Raw genomic sequence first — 13693 nt, 5'->3', positions numbered from 1 at the left:
TCCTATATCTCGCTGGCTCCAGAATTTTACTGTGGCGACGGAGGCTCGGCTAAGTAAAATAAATCATCTGTTACACGTCGATAAAGGCTTAGATGACACAGAACATTGGTATCAACAAAGCAACTGCCACAAATCGCTCGGCGTACACTGGAGGGAACATCAGACAAAATGTCGACACGAAACTGGGCAGGTGTGCTAAACCAAATTTGAGCAAACATCAAATTGTAGTGCGATAGGCAACAGAATTTTTCACAAAAGATGCATCAGTTCCAAAAAAAAAAAAAAAAAAAAAAAAAGGTTCAAATGGCTCTGAGCACTATGGGACTCAACTGCTGAGGTCATTAGTCCCCTAGAACTTAGAACTTAGAACTAGTTAAACCTAACTAACCTAAAGACATCACAAACATCCATGCCCGAGGCAGGATTCGAACCTGCGACCGTAGCGGTCTTGCGGTTCCAGACTGCAGCGCCTTTAACCGCACGGCCACTTCGGCCGGCATCCGTTCCAAATCGAGGTGATAAGTAAACTAGGTTACTTAACACAGATCCATCCAGTGTAGCAGCTAACATCCGACGAGTGGTGTGCTCATTTTTCATGAGGGAAAATATTTCCAAAGTGCATTAGATACAATAACTTTGCCGCTTATCGCGAGTAGTCGCCTTGTCGTTTGGCTAACCGTGCACGACTCACGGCTGTAATATACATAGTGTATGTACGATTGTAGGGTGTAGACGTATGGTCGACGACGTATGGAAGTTTGGTTCTGGTCGTGAGTCGTGCACGGATAAACAAATGGTAAGGTGACCGCTCGCGATAAGCGGGAAATCCGGATTCGAGTCCGAGTCCGACACAAATTACCATTTTCGTCATTCCATTCTACAGCTGATAATCTCTTTATTTGCAATTGCGAATACATTTAAAGTACTCTGAAATAGTCATGGGGGTCAAATCAATGGCTCTAAGCACTATGGGGCTTAACATCTGAGGTCATCAGTCCCTACACTTAGAACTACTTAAACCTAACTAACCTAAGGACAACGCACACATCCATGCCAGAGGCAGGATTCGAACCTGCGACCGTAGCAGCAGCGCTTTTCCAGACTGAAGCGCCTAGAATCGCTCGGCCACAGCGGCCAGCCATGGGGGTTCATCTTGTTTGTTTGTTTGTTGTATTGAATGGGTGGATACGAATTCTATATGATGCTGTGATTATGAATAACCAGTGATGAAACTCTGGTCGCAAGATTCAGAATTTTCAGGTAGTACTACTTGAAAACGTTGTACAAGGCGAACTCGGATCAGTGCTACGATATTAAGTAATAACTGTGTATTGCTGGCTTTCGAGAGAGGTATCTTTATATCCCGCTGAATAAATTTTTCTTCCTTCGAAATGTTCATAGTGTGGATAAAATGCTTAATGTCATTTCGCTTTTGAAAAACTGAAACGAAAAACTAGATGAGTCTCATTACTCGCAATAAATCCGAGTTTGGAGATGCTATGGTGACCTTGTTTCTATCTACAGTACAGTTGAAGTAAGGGTACAAAGTACTGAATGCAGTGGCTTACCAAACTGTCTTCTTCGTTGTTAACACACAAACACACACATACACATTGTCTATGTTGCAAAAATAATTAAGGTGCCATCACCTTCTCCAGCATTTCACAAAATATTTAGAATACATCTGATCAAATGTATCTGGACACCTATTAGTGGACATTAAAATGCAGTGTGGTGGTTTGAATTCTACTGGAGACACTTTCAGTAAGGCCCCGGAATGTCTATCCAGGAGTGACAGCCCATTCCTCCTTAAGATCCGAAACCAGAGAGAATAGAGATGTTGGACGTTGCGGTCTGGAGCTAGGTCAACGTTTTAAATCATCACTAAGGTGTTGTACTAGATACTGTTCGGTACTCTGGATAGACCAGCTCATTTCAGGAATATCATTGTTCATAATCCGTTGCGTCACTAATATTGTTTTATGACAGGGTGCATTGTCATGCTGACACAAAAGGTCATCGTCTTTGAACCATTGCACTGTTGCAAGCTGTACACACTGCTGTAAAATGTAATCATATCGTTCCACACTTCGCCTTCCCTTAAGCGTAATAAGAAGACTCCATCCTAACCACGAAAAATACCCCCAAACTGTAACACCACTTCCTCCGTACTTCACTCTTGGCACTACACGCGATGTCAGGTAAGATTGAAGGGGCGTTCTCCAACCTCAAACCGTCCCACCAGGGAATAACGCGATTCGCCTCTTCAAATCACTCAGTTCCAGTCATCCACTGCCCATCACCTCAAGCGCCGCTTAGCGCTGACTAGAGACAAGTGTGGTTTGTGATAAGCTGTACCCAATTCTTTTGAACTCCCTACGCACAGTTATTGTGCTATTTGGACACTAACTGTCCAAACAGCGAGTCATTCCTTCCACTGGCTTCATGCGAATTTTTACAAACAACCTCCCCAATGCTCGACGATTCCTATCCATCAGTGCATGAAGTCTGCCTAGTCTTCGTTTATGTGAGGTCGTTTCTTCCCGTTTGAACTTCACAGTCACATCAACAGTTGACTTGAAACGTCCCTGACGAGTTTATTTCTCCGGTTGCATCCCGTTACAAGTCCACGTTATAAGTCACAGAGCTAGCCTGACCTATCCATTCTGCGAGCACTGATGATAACACCTTTAGCTGCGTATCGTCAGAAGTCCTTTACTTAATACTAACGGTTTCGGTGCTGCGCCACACCGTCACCAAGCTTTCAACTGGCAAAAATTGGAATAAAGCCAACTATCCGTACTGCCATTGATCCATTTTTTGCCAATCGATGGTCTGGTGACAATGTCGTGTAGTATTAAATAAAGGAATTTTAAAGACACTCTGCTGAAGGTGGCACCACAATTCTCCCCATTCGCAGAGAAGATGGATTCCTGTAAGATCCATTCTATTGTGACTGCTTCTCTAGCGACAGCCACTGTTCTCCCCGCTTCTTTTCATACTGACGAGTCCGCCTCTCGTAACGTCTAGTGCTGTATTACATAGGTCGTTCGGATAATTTTGATGAAATAGTGCAGTTTCTCTCAGAGGAACTGTGCGAGATGAGACTGGTAGTTCGTATAAACCGAATAGCAAAATGATTCAGGCTGTTAAGACGCCGGTAGTAACCCTATTCCATGCGAGTACACCATATTAGGCGGATTTTCATATAATTTTGTCGTATCTAGTAATTAGTGGTCGTTTTCAGGTATAAAAACGAGTACAAGTAAATGACTCTGCATTTCAGTTATTTATTTTTTACTAGCAAGTCAGACCAGCTGCACTTAGTGTAAACCGTGGGTTGTATTACCGTCGCAATTCCTGGCTACAGTACAGCACTCAGCACGGATGCGTATAAAGGACGGAACACCCGTAAACCTGTTTTAAGAGATTGTCCCCGCGATAGTCCGCTTCGCTGCAGCGGGAAGCATTCGCACCACTTATTGTTTATCGCTCCTGCAGAAGCGCTAAACCTACAGGACCGGCCGATGGAAGAGGCCTGCCATTAGCGTGGCAGCTGGGCGGGTCAGACTCCTTGCGGCCTTCCCGCAGCTGGCTCAGTTATCGTCGGGGCTAATTGCGGTCGCAGAATTTAAAAGACGTGCTCTTTACCTCGTGAAATATGGCTGGCTTCCAGCCGGGCTGTTAGCTCCGGTAGTCAGCTGCCATAAAGGTTAGCTGCAGCGCGGGGGACGTCACACAGGGGCAGCCACATCGCAAATGCCTACCACACCTGGACACTCGACATCTGAGAGTACTCGTACGTGCAAATAAACCGCAAGAAGTCCCCCTCATCTGATCGGTACTTTATTTGTATAAGACGTACTCACAGCAGTAAAGAACACGTGTAATAAAATATGTCGATGAATTAATATCTTATTTCCCTGTAGAACGCATCAATAAGCAGGCTTAGCGTATCATATTAAGCTGTAAACTTTGATCAAACTCTATAAAGTAGACTGAAGACTACGTTAAAAGATTGAGCGAAATATTTATGTTTACTTTCTGGCATATAATTCGAGTCCTCAGCACTGCTTTCTCAAATCCATGCCTCCCGTTAGATTTGATTGAATTATAGTAGATGTACTTTTTGCTCAATGGATCCACAGTGGGAAGATTCCCAAGGGCGTATATATACTGCAAGAGAAAAAGTAACCGAATGGGATGGAATCCGGAAGAAGTGATGTACGTGTACAGACAAATAATCATTACAATTTAAGAAGAACTGGATGAGTTATTCAAGAGAAAGATATTCACCAATTGAGCAAGTCAATAACGCGTTGGTCCATCTCTGGTCCTTATGGAAGCAGTTATTGGACTTGGTTTTAAATGACAGACTTGGTGGGTCTCCTCATGCGGGATATCGTGCCCAATTCTGTCTAATTGGCCCCTTAAATCGTCAAAGTCCCGATCTGGTTGAAGGGCCCTGCCCATAATGCTCTAAACGTTCTCAACTGGGGGAGAGATCCAGAGACTGTGCTGGGCAATGTAGAGTCTGGCAAGTAGGAAAATGTTGGGCGGCATTACATTGCTGAAAGGTGCTGCAGTCATGGACTGTGCCGCTGGTCCCGGCGGAGGTTCGAGTCCTCCCTTGGGCATGGGTGTGTGTGTTTGTCCTTAGGGTAATTCAGGTTAAGTAGTGTGTAAGCTTAGGGACTGATGACCTTAGCAGTTAAGTCCCATTAGATTTCACACACATTTGAACTTTTTTTTTTCTTTTTTTTCTGGAAGGTAGGCCGAGCACGGCTTCCCATGAAGGACAACAAAAATGGATGTGGAATATTGTCGACGAATCGCAAGGCTGTAAGGCTGATGCTGATAACAACAGAAAGAGTCCTACTATGAAAAGAAATAACACCCCAGACTCACTCACCATTGTCGAGCAGTATGGGGGGCAACAGGTAGGTTGGTATCCTACCGCTGACAGGGGTGTCCTCAGACACGTCTTCCTTGGTCATCGGGGCTCATTTCCGACTCATCACTGAAGACAAATCTACTCCAGTCAATAAGATTGCAGGCTGAAGACGTGTTTGGAGATGCTTCGGACAGGAGCCCTTTGGTAGCCACCCGCGTTACTCTTATAACACAGCGGTACGTCGATGAAATTCTACGCTCCATTTTGTTGCCCTTCATGGAAAGCCACCCTGGGCTTACATTTCAGCAATATAATGCCCGCTCGAACACGAAGAGTTTCTACTGCATGTCTTCGTGCTTGACAAATCCTTCCTTGGCCGTCGACGTCGCCGTGTCTCCCCCCAATTGAGAACATTTGGAGCATCACGTGCAGAGCCATCCAACCAGCTCGGGATCTGCGCCAGTTGGACAGAATTTGACACGTTGTCCCTCAGGAGGACATCCAACAACTCTATTAATCAATGCAATACGAATAACTCCTTGCATAAAGGCCAGAAGTGGACTAATGCGTTATTAAGTTGCTCAATTTGTGGAAAACTTTCTCTTGAGTAAATCATCCAGTCTTTCTGAAATTGTAATCATTGTTTGTCTCAACATATACGTCATGTCTATGTCCCATTCGTATAATTCTTTCATGGTGCGTTGTTTCTTTTGTCTTGAGTGTACAACGGAAATGTTACAACATTTGTTAATCTTAAACTTCAAAATGCTTCACAACAGACAATATTTTAGGTTCCCGTATCTCAGTCGGTAAAAACGGCTGTCGGATCACTTTGTTGTCCGTTTATCTCTTTGTCTGTCTGTCTATCTATCTATCCGACTGCTAAAAACAAACCTTTTCTCTGGAACGGGTAGAGTATCAAGCTGAAATTTATGTCACATACTAAGGTCTGCTGTCCCTTGGCGGTGTAAAACATAGATGCTTCTAAGTCAATGGAATCAAAATATACTGCCATTTATGTCACATATTTTAGAATCATGAAATTTGGCAAAAAGGAAGGTTTCACACTACAGCCAAAGAAATAAATCCGAAAACTGTAAATCTGCAATTATACCGCATGACTTTTGGTCATTTCTTATCTATCTCTCCATCCGTCTGTCTGTCAAGACCGCTTCTCCTTAGGAACGGGTAGACGTTAGGGATCGAAGATACCGACCAATTGAACCGATACCGGTTTTTTAATTCTCCATAACCGCTATTTTTCGATACTTCTTTGGCCTCGCTTATAACAAAATTTATCGCCAAGAAAACGTATTATGTCATAGTGCGTAAGAGCTGATTCGCACTTACGGTAGATGATGATGATGATGATGGAAATGGAAACCAAAAGCGAAAACTAGAATCATACCATGGGAGCTGCTGAAGTAAATACAAGAAAGAAATATCGATCTGAAAAGGGACGGATGATTTCCAGCAGTTCTATGGTATAGCCAGAAGTGTTAGTTACATATGAACTACGTTATATAATGATAAAATTTACGTTGAATGAACAAAAAGCCCCCGGACTGAAGTAATCGTTTAGACACAAACAGGGCACCCCAGGAGGAATCGTCAACATGCAAGGATATGACAGAAACGATCACTCTAAGCAAAAATGTCTAGTAAACATGGGCTCTAAAACGTATATCTTGTAAGTTGCTCTCTACATTTTATTTCTGTCTGAAATTTAGCCCAACTTTACAGAACATAATATAAACTGGACTGTAACTGATCTGAATGCAGCTTGACTTTCTATGAAATTCGCAACGGAAGTAAAACAATTATCTGGTCTTAATCAAAATTTCCACTTATCTCGCTTCTTGACAACATTGTTGCAGATTTCTCGAAAGCGCAACACCAAACAGCAAGCAGGTAGGGATAAGCTGGATCACTTCCTCAATATGTGTTCAGACTGTTACAAGTAATAATGCTTAATGATAAACAGTGGAGTGAGAAGAGTAACTATTCCTACGAAATGGTCTGCCAAGACAACGATTTTAGAATGAAATGTGTGTTCAAAAAGACTGAGTACTGCTTCGCATGGTCTTTACACATGACATTGGTCTGAACAATACTAGGCCTTACAAAATGAATAATGATTTTAAAAGAGTGCAAATTTAAGAGAGAATGTCTGTAAAAATCAAACAGCTTATCAGTTAATATGAAAATCTATGACTCAAGGAAGTGGGGTGGTCTTTTTCTCAGCTCTGAGCAAGTTAACTAGCTGAAAATCATTCCTAGCTGCGCAATGCTGCAGTCTTACCTCAAACTTCAAAATATATATTCCTTTCATCTTTCCATGGGTACATTTTCGAAGAGTGGAAGTTTGTTAGAGATACAATCACAAGTCCACACAGCACTACTAAATACGACCATCACCTACCACGCTTCAACTCGGAATGATCAGCCAGCGCAGATACCAAGACTGTGCCACGACAAGACCAAAGACTGTTTAACAGTAACGTAGCTTGCTCTCTATCCGACGTGCATATCGATGACATACAAAAAGCAAAATGACATGACGATCTTACAATCTTACGAGCTATGAGCACTTGTTCATCTTCGCTACTTCGAAAAATATCGCTTCTGCTGAAGAAGTGCTCATCGATCTTCAGGTATGCATTTGGGAATCCATGTTTACTAAACGTCTCTCTTCGAATTATATTTGCTATCATATCCCTGAATATTGACCATTCGTCCTGGACACCCTGCAAAGGAATTGTATCATAGACGGATAAGGCTGACTGTCAAAGTGCTGTCCAGCAATTACTTTACATCAGGCATGGGCAACATCTGCTGATCCGCGGGGCCGCTTCACAATCTTATTTAAGCTCACATGTCGCTTCGTCACGTGACGCGACAGTAGTGGTCCTAGTGCTTGATTTCAAAACTAAAGCGTCCGTGACCTTAATGTTTACTGGATAGCGCACCGATATGGATGGCATCCGCTTCCCAACCCGTCACGCCAACTAATTACTCCTCAATATATCCGTCTTTGAGACTACATTCATTTGATGTTTAACACGTCTTCAGAGATTTCCATTTATTTGCACGTCTTGAACATTGTTTCTTTACTTACTATGTTTTACGGTAAATGCCCTAAAATACTAGTTACAAAATTATGCAACACCACTAGTACGAAACAACGTCCATGACACGGAAGTAAATGTAAACACATGAAGAGGGCATGCCTGGGATCTTGAAATGTCATCACGAAAAAATAAACGCCTATGAAAGCAAATTGTTGCAGTTCCAATCGACAAGCAATTAGGAATAACTTTGCAGTTTTTGGCCGCAGTAGGTCATTCGTGTTTAAAATATAGTGTATTAGTATCTACGAAAACTATCAGCAAGAATTTTTTAAATATTTTTCCAAAAGTACTCTTAAAGACTCCCCCCCCCCCCCCCCCCCCCCTATGAACCATGGACCTTGCCGTTGGTGGGGAGGCTTGCGTGCCTCAGCGATACAGATTGCCGTACCGTAGGTGCAACCACAACGGAGGGGTATCTGTTGAGAGGCCAGACAAACGTGTGGTTCCTGAAGAGGGGCAGCAGACTTTTCAGTAGTTGCAAGGGCAACAGTCTGGATGATTGACTGATCTGGCCTTGTAACAATAGTCAAAACGGCCTTGCTATGCTGGTACTGCGAACGGCTGAAAGCAAGGGGAAACTACAGCCGTAATTTTTCCCGAGGGCATGCAGCTTTACTGTATGATTAAATGATGATGGCGTCCTCTTGGGTAAAATATTCCGGAGGTAAAATAGTCCCCCATTCGGATCTCCGGGCGGGGACTACTCAGGAGGATGTCGTTATCAGGAGAAAGAAAACTGGCGTTCTACGGATCGGAGCGTGGAATGTCAGATCCCTTAATCGGGCAGGTAGGTTAGAAAATTTAAAAAGGGAAATGGATAGGTTGAAGTTAGATATAGTGGGAATTAGTGAAGTTCGGTGGCAGGAGGAACAAGACTTCTGGTCAGGTGACTGCAGGGTTATAAACACAAAATCAAATAGGGGTAATGCAGGAGTAGGTTTAATAATGAATAGGAAAATAGGAATGCGGGTAAGCTACTACAGACAGCATAGTGAACGCATTATTGTGGCCAAGATAGATACGAACCCCACACCTACTACAGTAGTACAAGTTTATGCCAGCTATCTCTGCAGATGACGAAGAAATTGAAGAAATGTATGATGAAATAAAAGAAATTATTCAGATAGTGAAAGGAGACGAAAATTTAATAGTCATGGGTGACTGGAATTCGAGTGTAGGAAAAGGGAGAGAAGGAAACATAGTCGGTGAATACGGATTGGGGCTAAGAAATGAAAGAGGAAGCCGCCTGGTAGAATTTTGCACAGAGCACAACATAATCATAGCTAACACTTGGTTTAAGAATCATGAAAGAAGATTGTATACATGGAAGAACCCTGGAGATTCTAAAAGGTATCAGATAGATTATATAATGGTAAGACAGAGATTTAGGAACCAGGTTTTAAATTGTAAGACATTTCCAGGGGCAGATGTGGACTCTGACCACACTCTATTGGTTATGACCTGTAGATTAAAGCTGAAGAAACCGCAAAAAGGTGGGAATTTAAGGAGATGGGACCTGGATAAACTGAAAGAACCAGAGGTTGTACAGAGTTTCAGGGAGAGTATAAGGTAGCAATTGACAGGAATGGGGGAAAGAAATACAGTAGAAGAAGAATGGGTAGCTTTGAGGGATGAAGTAGTGAAGGCAGCAGAGGATCAAGTAGGTAAAAAGACGAGGGCTTGTAGAAATCCTTGGGTAACAGAAGAAATATTGAATTTAATTGATGAAAGGAGAAAATATAAAAATGCAGTAAATGAAGCAGGCAAAAAGGAATACAAACGTCTCAAAAATGAGATCGACAGGAAGTGCAAAATGGCTAAGCAGGGATGGCTAGAGGACAAATGTAAGGATGTAGAGGCTTATCTCACTAGGGGTAAGATAGATACTGCCTACAGGAAAATTAAAGAGACCTTTGGAGATAAGAGAACGACTTGTATGAATATAAAGAACTCAGAAGGATACCCAGTTCTAAGCAAAGAAGGGAAAGCAGAAAGGTGGAAGGAGTATATAGAGGGTCTATACAAGGGCGATGTGCTTGAGGACAATATTATGGAAATGGAAGAGGATGTAGATGAAGATGAAATGGGAGATACGATACTGCGTGAAGAGTTTGACAGAGCACTGAAAGACTTGAGTCGAAACAAGGCCCATGGAGTAGACAACATTCTATTGGAACTACTGACGGCCTTGGGAGAGCCAGTCCTGACAAAACTCTACCATCTGGTGAGCAAGATGTACGAAACAGGCGAAATACCCTCAGACCTCAAGAAGAATATAATAATTCCGATCCCAAAGAAAGCAGGTGTTGACAGATGTGAAAATTACCGAACTAATAAGTCACAGCTGCAAAACACTAACACGAATTCTTTACAGACGAATGGAAAAACTAATAGAAGCCAACCTCGGGGAAGATCAGTTTGGATTCCGTAGAAACACTGGAACACGTGAGGCAATACTGACCTTACGACTTATCTTAGAAGAAAGATTAAGGAAAGGCAAACCTACGTTTCTAGCATTTGTAGACTTAGAGAAAGCTTTTGACAATGTTGATTGGAATACTCTCTTTCAAATTCTAAAGGTGGCAGGGGTAAAATACAGGGAGCGAAAGGCTATTTACAATTTGTACAGAAACCAGATGGCAGTTATAAGAGTCGAGGGACATGAAAGGGAAGCAGTGGTTGGGAAAGGAGTAAGACAGGGTTGTAGTCTCTCCCCGATGTTGTTCAATCTGTATATTGAGCAAGCAGTAAAGGAAACAAAAGAAAAATTCGGAGTAGGTATTAAAATCCATGGAAAAGAAATAAAAACTTTGAGGTTCGCCGATGACATTGTAATTCTGTCAGAGACAGCAAAGGACTTGGAAGGGCAGTTGAATGGAATGGACAGTGTCTTGAAAGGAGGATATAAGATGAACATCAACAAAAGCAAAACGAGGATAATGGAATGTAGTCGAATTAAGTCGGGTGATGCTGAGGGAATTAGATTAAGAAATGAGACACTTAAAGTAGTAAAGGAGTTTTTCTATTTGGGGAGCAAAATAACTGATGATGGTCGAAGTAGACAGGATATAAAATGTAGACTGGCAATGGCAAGGAAAGCGTTTCTGAAGAAGAGAAATTTGTTAACATTGAGTATAGATTTAAGTTCAGGAAGTCATTTCTGAAAGTATTTGTATGGAGTGTAGCCATGTATGGAAGTGAAACATGGACGATAAATAGTTTGGACAAGAAGAGAATAGAAGCATTCGAAATGTGGTGCTAGAAAAGAATGCTGAAGATTAGATTGGTAGATCACATAACTAATGAGGAAGTATTGAACAGGATTGGGGAGAAGAGAAGTTTGTGGCACAACTTGACCAGAAGACGGGATCGGTTGGTAGGACATGTTCTGAGGCATCAAGAGATCACCAATTTAGTATTGGAGGGCAGCGTGGAGGGTAAAAATCGTAGAGGGAGACCAAGAGATGAATACACTAAGCAGATTCAGAAGGATGTAGATTGCAGTAGGTACTGGGAGATGAAGAAGCTTGCACAGGTTAGAGTAGCATGGAGAGCTGCATCAAACCAGTCTCAGAACTGAAGACCACAACAACAACAACAACAACTCTTAATGACTTCGTGGAAATGCCGGACTATGCATCCCGGACGGAATGCAATGCCAACGCCTCGCTCGCTCTCCTAGGAATTTCTTTTCTTCGTACTGCAACCAGTCGTGGACTAGACGCAGGCAGCGAGCCACCGGTTGCCCTCCCGTGCCTCACATGTTCATCTAGATCTGTTTCCCGCCGCTCGACTCTGAGTTTTGAAATTCGAGGGTAACATTATGACGCGGTTGTCATGAAAAATATCCTTACTCCGCGGATCTTAAGGGAGCACTGAAACTTGTCAACAACAGCGCATTGGCAGAAAAGCAGTTTTTTCATCACTTTTTCATGACTTTTGAACATGAATATCTGCCAACTGCGGAACAGACAGTTCCAGGATGAAGACGAGTGTATGGTGCTACGTATATAAGAGGCACTCAAATGGAAGCGAGACAGATGGAAAAAAGTAAGTTAACTATTTATCGTTTTGAAAAGTAATGACACGTAACTGTTAATATGTTTATCCCATTGTGAGACAATACGGTCAATGCCTTCATGGAAAAATGTTTGTGGTTGCCTACAGAACCATGATTGTAACCTGGCGTGCATCTCTTCGTCCGAAGCAAACCGAGGATCACGAATCTCTTTCTTCAGGGTCCCAAAAATATGGAAATCGCATGGGGAGATATCGGGAGTGTATGAAGAATTTGTGAAGACTTCCCAGCGAAATTTCAGCAGAGTAGTAGAAATAACCTTGACAACACATGGGCGGGCATTTTCCTGCAACTGACTGGGTGTTTGGACTTTATGGCGCGCTACAACTTTTGTAAAGCGCCCGAGCACACTGTGCGTTAATAGACTGTATTATTATGTTGCAAGATAATGACCTCCCACATGTTATTAACGTTGTCTACGCTGTAGAAGTTTAGTTGGAAAGCCCTTACTCATCGTCCATACAGTCTCGATCGCTCGCCATGCTTAGGCAACCGCAAAAATTTTTCCGTGAAGGCATTAACGGTCTTATCTCACAGTGGGATTAACGTATTAACAGTTACGAAATTACAATGAAATCCAGACCATTAGCTGCTTATAGACGTTGATAAATATTAACGGGGACTTGAAAATGTGTGCCCCGACCCGGACTCGAACCGGGGTCTCCTGCTTGCATGGTAGACGCTCTATCCGCCTTTAGTTTATGAAGGCAGTATATACTTAATGAAATTACAATGTAATCGAGACCTTTTTTTTACGGAGCGGAGGCATGGAAGGGAAGGCGGGGAGGGCAGAGTGGGCAGCACTCGAGGCCTGGCCACAGTGTTCCCCTCGCCCGTCAAGGTATCAGGGATAGTGAGGGGAAATGAACTGTGGGAATTTTTTGTATTTTTTATTATTTTTTTCATTATACTTGTAATTTATATTTCCTGTACATCACACCGAAAATAAATGTACCTAGCACCACATCGTGCGCAGAGTAAACAAAACAAATATCTAGGTACTTTCCTACACCGAGGGGAAACGAAAAATATGCTTCGTACACGATGCAGAAGGGTGTGCCGCTACTCTCCTTACGCTCAATCATCCAGGTACGTCTTCACGCATGTCGTCTGTTATTCCGCCGATAATCGGACAAGTTCTTGTCTGCTCAGTCAATGGGTATCTTCTCCTACCTGTTGATGATCCAGCTGTGCGGAGCGTCGCGTAGGGCACTACCTAAGTAATTGGAATAATGTTGTCCATACTTTGGGTTCCGTGCAATCTTGCAATGACGTTCTTGTAGTTAGTTCCAAAAGTCCAGTACATCTTTAGGTCCATCGTGAAATAAGTATTGTACCGCATGCTCACGGACCCACATGACTGAGTTGGTTTTGGCGTGTGGGAAATACTGTCCATCCGGAAACAGTAGAAGCCGAGGTGTGATGTGTCCGGAGTCAGTCGTAGAAAATACTATAAAATTTGTCGCACCAAGCGCCATACGTCTTCTGCCGCGCCACATGTGAGACGGTGCTCGTCCGTGTCCGGTACTCCACAGTCTGCACATAGAAGCGAGTCCGCCATATTTCTCTTGTGGAGGGGTGATCGGGTGA

The sequence above is a fragment of the Schistocerca serialis genome, chromosome 1 (assembly GCF_023864345.2).
Source record: "Schistocerca serialis cubense isolate TAMUIC-IGC-003099 chromosome 1, iqSchSeri2.2, whole genome shotgun sequence".
Taxonomy (NCBI): Eukaryota; Metazoa; Arthropoda; class Insecta; order Orthoptera; family Acrididae; genus Schistocerca; species Schistocerca serialis.
This window is presented reverse-complemented; position numbering follows the sequence as displayed.